We start from the raw sequence: 8,441 nt of genomic DNA, 5'->3' as shown, positions 1-8,441 counted from the left end.
CTCATCTACCCTCATATAGCAGGCTATGATGTCTCAACATATGCTGGATACATAGTTTTGGAATGCAAGGATTGCTTCTAAGAATCACACCCTCATATAACAGGTGAGCTCCCATCCTTGGGTTCACTCGGTGCTAATTCCTACTCCTATCTGAATAGACATTGAACATGATTACTGATCTAAACATGGACTGAGTTACTGAATACCGTTGACTGACGAAATACTACTGACACTTGATAACTGATTGAGTTCATGAGATTATTGAGATTTCCTGAGTTATAAGACTGTCTGAAGTTTAAGAATCTTGGCTTGACTGAGTGTATCATGAAAACCTGACATGGATCTAGGCACACAACTAATTTTTTTAGGTGCAAGTACCCCCAGGACTCGATATAAGGAAACTGACAAAGAATTACTTTCTTGAATACATGACATACATAATACGTAAGTTGGGATTATTTTATGAGGCACTTAATTGTCATAATCTTATACATGGACAAGGGAGAAAATAATCATACACTAATTACATACGTCTAATAGCATGAACACTTTATCAAGCAAGCATATGCATAATCAATTATAGGGGAGTCATATTAAACATGAGTGAATGGCTTGCATTTGTCATATAAACCACAATTTAGTCATTATTCATGATTTCCACTATACTTGGCATTTCATCAAACACCTTGCATGCACTATTTAGGGAATAGGTATAGTCATCAATTAAATACAATATTATTCCACCATTTAGCTCCATTGCATGAATTTCAAACCTATACTATCATAGATTCATGAAAGCATGATAAAGATTCAATTTTGGTAGTTATACAACCACAGAAACATGAATATAATAAATTCACCACATAAATATCATGATATAGAACTTAAAAGAGGATTCATGGGTTTTATGGATGGAAGGAATCCATGATGAACACTATGCATACCTCAAAAGCTTGAATCTTGAAGGAGGTTAAATTTTCTTGAAGGTTCTTGAATGGTGACACTTTGATTCTTGAGTTTCCTTAGAGAAGGGTTTGAATCTTGTTCTTGGGTTTTGATATTGAAAGAAACCCTAATTTTGATTTTATGTATGAATGAGGAGTTATGTTCTTTGATTTGACGTGTTTGGGTGTTAAATAGGGTGGAAAAAGACAAAAAGTTCCCTTTAAAACGGCGTTTCAGCGCTGTTTCGGATAAAATTGATGGTCTGAGTGATGGACCATCACTCCAACCATGATTTTTGAGCCAAAAAACAGCCTTAATACTTCATTTAAGATGGCCAAAGCGATGGTCCATCACTGACTTGACGGTCCGTTAGCTTGCCCGTTGCTCCTGGATAGCTCGGACAACTCTCAGTAAAACGGCCATAACATTTTACTCCAATGCCAGATTATGGTGAAATTTGTATCATTAGAAAGATAATTCAATTATATATCTGTTGGTGGGTCATGAGATCATAAATTATTTGTATAATAGGAGATATGCTTGTTTGAAGTTTACTATGGAAATGTTCTTCTCAAGAATTCAATCGGTAAGGGATGTTTTGAGTTGTCTAATAGCTAGGACGTATTTAAGGCATTAATATACATCAAAATTGATCATAAAACTACCAAATAACTATAATTTATTTCTCATGAGATTGAATCATGGTTCTACTATCAGTTGGGATTCGTGGGGTATTACAATATCTCCCTCTTGGGAACATTCATCGTTGAATAAGACTGATAGAGAGAGGAAGAACATAAACTGATGTACATATAGAACATGAATAACTGGAATATGATATCATGACTGGCATGACTGATAACTAAATATATCATACTAAACATGCATGTCCGATGCATGACTGATAAGCTGAATTCGTGCATATCTGATGCATAGATAATTGACTCATGAATGAATAACTGAACATCTTGATGAACTGAATTTCTCACAACGAGAAAGGATGAATGGGAACATGAGAACATAACTGAGATTGAAACGTGATGCATGAACTGAATTTTGTGAACTGAACGGAGTCTTGAATACGTGGCGTACAACTGAGGTTGGAGCTTTAGGGTAAACTTATGAGTACCCCTCACTCCAAAGTGGATTCATTGTAAGAAAAGGAAGTAGGATGTTTAAGTAATGAAAGTTTGGGGGATTATAGCGTATCTCCCCTTGGGACACTAGGCCCCTCCAGGAATACTAACTTGGTTGAGTTACTAAGGGAGACTGAGGCGATGCACAAGGCACCTAGGAACTGATTCGTGACTGATTATCGTAGATCTGAAACTAAGGAATGATATATGAACTTAGCCAAGCTTTCATCTATATGATTGGTTCATCTGAGGATGATTAGATTCTTTCGTAAGATTCGGCTAGCGCAAATAGATGGGAACATTGGAAACCAAACTGTATGAACTTGTCTGTATAAGACAGTTGAGTAAGAAGATCATAACCTGATTGGTATTTGGGAAGATAAGTTGAGGCCTATGAACATCATCTAAGCTGAAGTAACTAAGCCTCATGGATGACAACTGAGACTACTGAAAGATTCACGTGGTCCCGGGCACGAATGCATAAATACACTAACTTATCTGATCAACTGAATAACTGATAGCTGAATACTAGGTATGTAAGACCGAACTTTACTTAGTTTGAATAGAGGGACTGGCATTATAGAATATTGTGCATATGAGAAAAGGGACTGAGTAAGTAACATGAGGTAACTGAGCATGAATTTATGAAGACTGTATTACCTGAGAATGCAAGACCAAGCATATAACATGTTTGGAAACATTCCATAGACTGAGGTGCTGAAATACTGATAGCTGGATAACTGATAACTATATGCAATGGTCAAGCAAGTCTGAAACTAAACTGAGTTTTCTAATCTAATTTTTGGACTGGAGCTGACACCATACTAAGACTGTAACTAGGACTCATACTAGAGCTACATGCTGGAGTTAGATAAATGAATACTGATAACTGTGGTTTAGACTGATACTGAAGTACTTATGCTGGGACTGAACACTGATTTTTGAGTACTGAATACTAAAAATGTAACTGAGATGGTAACTAAATTTGGATAAATTCATGACGAGGACTGATATAGACCAAGGATCTGAATGTATACTCGCACTCTATACTTTGCCCAACTTCTAAATACAACCTCTTGCTTGGTATTTATGTGCACACTAATACAACATTCAATCCTATCTTAATCACTACACCATCACATAATATAAGCATGCAACAATCTTCTCTTAACATGTAATATTTACTCCCTTCCATATGAGCAACTGCTCAGCACTATACTATTTTAATAAAAAAAGCTTATTGAAGGATTAAATCAAGAGGACCTGAAACATAAATGGATACTGAATGAACTTGACACTTGAATTGAAGCCTGAGGAATAGAATATCAATAACATAAATTTACCAAAAAGGTTTGAACTAAGGATATGCATGACATAGTCTGAATTTAACTGATCGGTAGAATCGTAGTCTGAGTCATGAAAGTGGAGTGTACTACAAAGTGTGACATATGTACATGAGTCATGAGCTACATGGCCTGAGTTTGGAGTTTCTGTATTTCATAGGACATAATTCATAACACTAAGGAATCTGGAGCTGAACTCCTTATACTAGGAACTGGAATCGTACACGATTCCATGGAAAACATATGAATATAAGCTGGGTTCATAGAACAGAGATATGAAGAATGCGTAGGGATCATTTTGAATAGAATATGAAACTTTTCCCCCCTTACTGCTTCTCTATATAGTGGCACTACCACTAGAGTCTGGGAGCCTGACTTGTTTACTTGATCTACCATCTCCCCCTTAGCTTTAATCCATTATCACATACCTATACTCTATTCAACACATGCTTGCCTTAATAAACACATTACCTACTCCTATTTTCTCATATAATACTAATATCACATCCATACCTTCATGCCAAATTTCAAATCGATAAACTTAAATTCTTGTTAGCACTATTCAAGCCTATTGATTTGCTTTGGTGCAGCTAAACTATACCCATGAATATATAATTTGTTCAACCTGAATAATGTTATCCCAACTCTACTACTGCTAAACTCCTGGGTTCATGCTTCTAAATCTAGGTCTATGATATCATAGGATTCTGACAAGGGATCTAATGACATATCTAAATTTGGGTTCAAGAATGAGTTCTCATGTTCATGAACAAAATCTGTACAACTTCAGAACATAAATGAACCGAAGGGGTACTGTTGAGCATGTGGGAAATCTCATAGCTGTCTGTGGTGACTGTCTGAGAAAGCCCTATCTCTAGGACTTTGAGCTTCTCTATTTCTGTTACCTTAAAAGTAACGTAAATTTAGCATACGTGAAGTATGACAAAAATATACATAAATTTCTTAGGGAACCTTTCTATAACATGATCTGAGACATGAAAAAAGGGAAACTGTTCTTAAAATATCTTATAGCCTCCTGCACATAAGTGTGGTGCACAACACACCCATGTACAAGACTCTACTAGATGCGGCTTTTCAGACGTCCTAGGACACTAATGAAACCTATCTCTGATACCAAGTTTGTAATACCCTGAGTCTGGTACTCGAAATGCTACACGGTGCTCACAACCCCGAAGGACCACAAGCTAAACCATGATTGATATTTGTACCTGTACACTACATAATATGGCATATAGATGCGAAAACATGTACTGAAAGGCCATAGGTTCAAAAATGAATAAACATAACTTAAAATATGGTGTAATAATACCAAAACAACTAAATTAACTACCCAAACATGCTGTAGTTTGAAAGTCTCTAAAACTGACTATCTGAATAAGGAGTTGATAGGACAGGTTCCCTACTAACTCCAACTATTGAAATAAACTGAAAACTAAAATAATAAAGTAATCATCATGTCCTCGAAGGATGAGGACTCACTGATGACTCTAACTACTGAATTGGGATGCTACTGATGCTCTGGAGCTCGTGCTTCTAGACCTATGGTATAATACACCATAGCACAAATACGTTAGTATTTTGAATGTACTGGTATGCAAGTTAGGTAGGCTGAATACAGGGGGGTTAATATGCATGAACAATACTAACTGACTAATTAACATGAACGTAAGAATACATGCATGCATACGTAACTGTGAATGTCATCGTAATAGGACTAAATCTTAAGTTATGACTACTGAGTCTACTGATAACATGGATTCACTAATATCTGAGATTATGAATACTGGTATACTGAATAACTGAGTCTACTGATATTGATATTTAAGTCACTAGTAAGTGAGAACTATTTAGGGCATAGGTATATTCATCAATTAAAATTCCACCATTTAACCCTATTGCATGAATTTCAACCCTATACTATCATGGTTTCATGAAAGCATGATAAAGATTCAATCTTGGTAGTCATACAACCATAGCAACATGAATATAATCAATTTACCACATAAATATCATGATATAGAATTTAAAAGAGGATTCATGGGCTTCATGGATGGAAGAAATCCATGAACGAACACTATGCATACCTCAAAAGCTTGAAGGTTCTTGAATGGTGACGCTTTGATTCTTGAGTTTTCTTAGAGAAGGGTTTGAATCTTGTTCTTGGATTTTGATTTTGAAAAAAACCCTAATTTTGATGTTATGGATGAATGAGGATTTATGTGATTTGATTTGAGGTGATTGGGTGTTAAATAGGGTGGAAAAAGACCAATAATTCCCTTTAAAATGGTGTTTCAGTGCTATTTTGGTAAAAACTAACGGTCTGAGTGACGGACCATCACTCTGGTGACTAAATACCACTCCAACCATCATTTTTGGTCAATAAAATGGCCTTAATTATTCAGTTATGATGGTCCGTTATCTTGCCTGTCGCTCCTGGACAGCTCGGACAGCTCTCAGTAAAACAACCATAACATTTTACTCCAACGCCGGATTTTGAAAAAATTGGTATCATTGGAAAAATAATTCAATTATATATCTATTTGTGGGTCATGAGATATAAAATTATTTGTTTAATTGGATATATTATCATTTGAAGTTGACTATGGAAATGTCCTTCTCAAGAATTCAATCGGGTAAGTGATGTTTTGATTTGTCTAAAAGCTAGGACGAATTTAAGGCATTATTATACATCAAACTTGATCATAAAACTACCAAATCACGATAATTTATTTATCATGAGCTTGAATAATTTCTCTACTATCGGTTAGGATTCTCGGAGTATTATAATAATCCAACTCAACTTATGCAACAGATGGATAATAAGTTGTAATAGAAACACTACCAGTTGCACCAGAATACCTAGCTGTTGCAGCAGATTTCAATCTGTTGTGTTGCTTCTTATTTATGGAGTAGATTAGAAGGCTATGTTGGGAAAAGTAAACTTACCTTGTCCTCTACCGCAAACGCATATCTGTCATAATCTAGAAGTCATGAGGGGGGGGGATGTTCTTGGGGTAATCTGGTGTGCCTCATTTTGCATTATTGGCTCATTGCAGATCTCTCTTTTCTTTGGAACTAAGTTCTGCATATATGTTGACCTTCTTCAATGGCACTGAACTTTAATATTTTTTGATTTTCGATTGGAGAGTACGTCTCCAATTGCTCTTTTCTTCCTCCTAACTGCCGATATAGGAGTGTATGACTCCCTCACCTTGTTGGATGGTATCACTCCCCTTATAGATTTGAATACCTTGATAGCTTTAGCGATAGCCTCTACCTTTTTAAAGAGTTTATCCTGAATTTCCTTACACTCTTCACATTTGAATGAGAACACGAGGGTGAAGAGAGGTGAGAGGGACTGTTGTAAGGGTGAGAGGGACCTTTGTAAGGGTAAAGAGGAACTATGAAAGGGTGTTTTCAAACATATTTATTTTTTCTTGAGCATCAAAATGCTCATCATCACGAGTGGTAGTAGCATCAACATGTCTACCACCAACACCAACAACTCCATAAGAAGAAGCACCTGGATCTGCCTCAGTAGGTTAGTCATGAAGATCCTCAACATTAGGCTGACCTTGCCTAACTGCTCTTCTAAGGGCTATTTCTCTAGCCAATTCCTTCTTTATTAACTCCACTATTGGTTCTTCTATAATATCAAATGACCTAGAGTAATAAAAGAAGTCATCCCAAACTCCTGCTCAGTAGGCACGATCTGTATGCACAACCTATAAAAAAGATAGATACATTTAAACCATATAATATAATAATTTTCACAGTTGGGTTACATGTTAACATAGACAACATATGCAACAAATGATCTGTATGTCCAATAGATTAATAATATGTTGCATCATATTACACATCTGTTCCATAGTTTGCAGTAGATAGTTAAAATCCATTTGAGTCAGATTTAGAAAACCAGAGAAATAGATGGATAATCTGATGCAAAGTATAAATCATCTATCGTAATATATTACCAATTTATTGCACCAGTTGGCACAAGATGCGTAATCTTTTGGGTTATATGCTATGCAACAGATGATCTATATGCCGCAATAGATTAACAATATGTTACATCATATTATCCATCTATTTCATAATTTGTAGTAGATGGTTAATCTATTAAGAGTTAGGTTCAGAGAACCAAAGAAACAGATGGGTAATCTAATGCAAGATATCAATCATCTGTTACAATAGATTACCCATCTGTTGCACCAGTTGGCTCAAGACAGGTAATCTATCGCAACAGCTATCCTATCTGGTGCATCAGATATAACATTCGTTACACCAGATATAACATCTATTCAATATCTTTCATTGAGTCAAATTATTTTAATTAAAGAAGACATACTACATCATACAGAGGGTTAAAGAGATCATCCTCCTTAATTTTTGTGTTGTTCTTTACAGCCAACTACCTAACCATCCTGGGATGAGAAACCTCATCCGGGTAATCATTACCTGCTTTCGAAGGGGAGAAATGGCTACAAATGCCCAAGCCTAAAAAATGTAAATAGGAAGCAAGAAAAAAAGTCATAATAACTATATTCAATATAAATTAATGGATGAGTAAAAATAGTGATTAATTTTACAGTGGTCGTCCCTGGGGATAGCTTTGTCAGTAAATATTGGACAGTTAAGTAGAAGCTGTCATATCCCTAGGAATAATTGTTGAATTTATCAAAATCCTCATCACGAGCCAACAAATTATTTTCTATGTCCTTGTTGACGTCTTTTGCCAATATAACCGAATGGGTAAATAAAACTAAGAACAATTTCTCCCTGTACTACTTTGGTATGGATTTATCCTTGAGATTTGTTATCAAATCCGATGCTTTGTAGGCACGTCCAGAAATGTCCAATAAGCCATCTATTTTTTCCTTGCGTTTGTTAGTTTTATTGGGTGGTTGCTGGGACAATGTCTTCCCTCAATTTCCTTGTGGTGGTTTGGCTATCTGTAATGCCCCAAAATCAGGTCCTGAGATGTCACTCGATG

The sequence above is a fragment of the Capsicum annuum genome, chromosome 5 (genome assembly GCF_002878395.1).
Source record: "Capsicum annuum cultivar UCD-10X-F1 chromosome 5, UCD10Xv1.1, whole genome shotgun sequence".
Lineage (NCBI taxonomy): Eukaryota > Viridiplantae > Streptophyta > Magnoliopsida > Solanales > Solanaceae > Capsicum > Capsicum annuum.
This window is presented reverse-complemented; position numbering follows the sequence as displayed.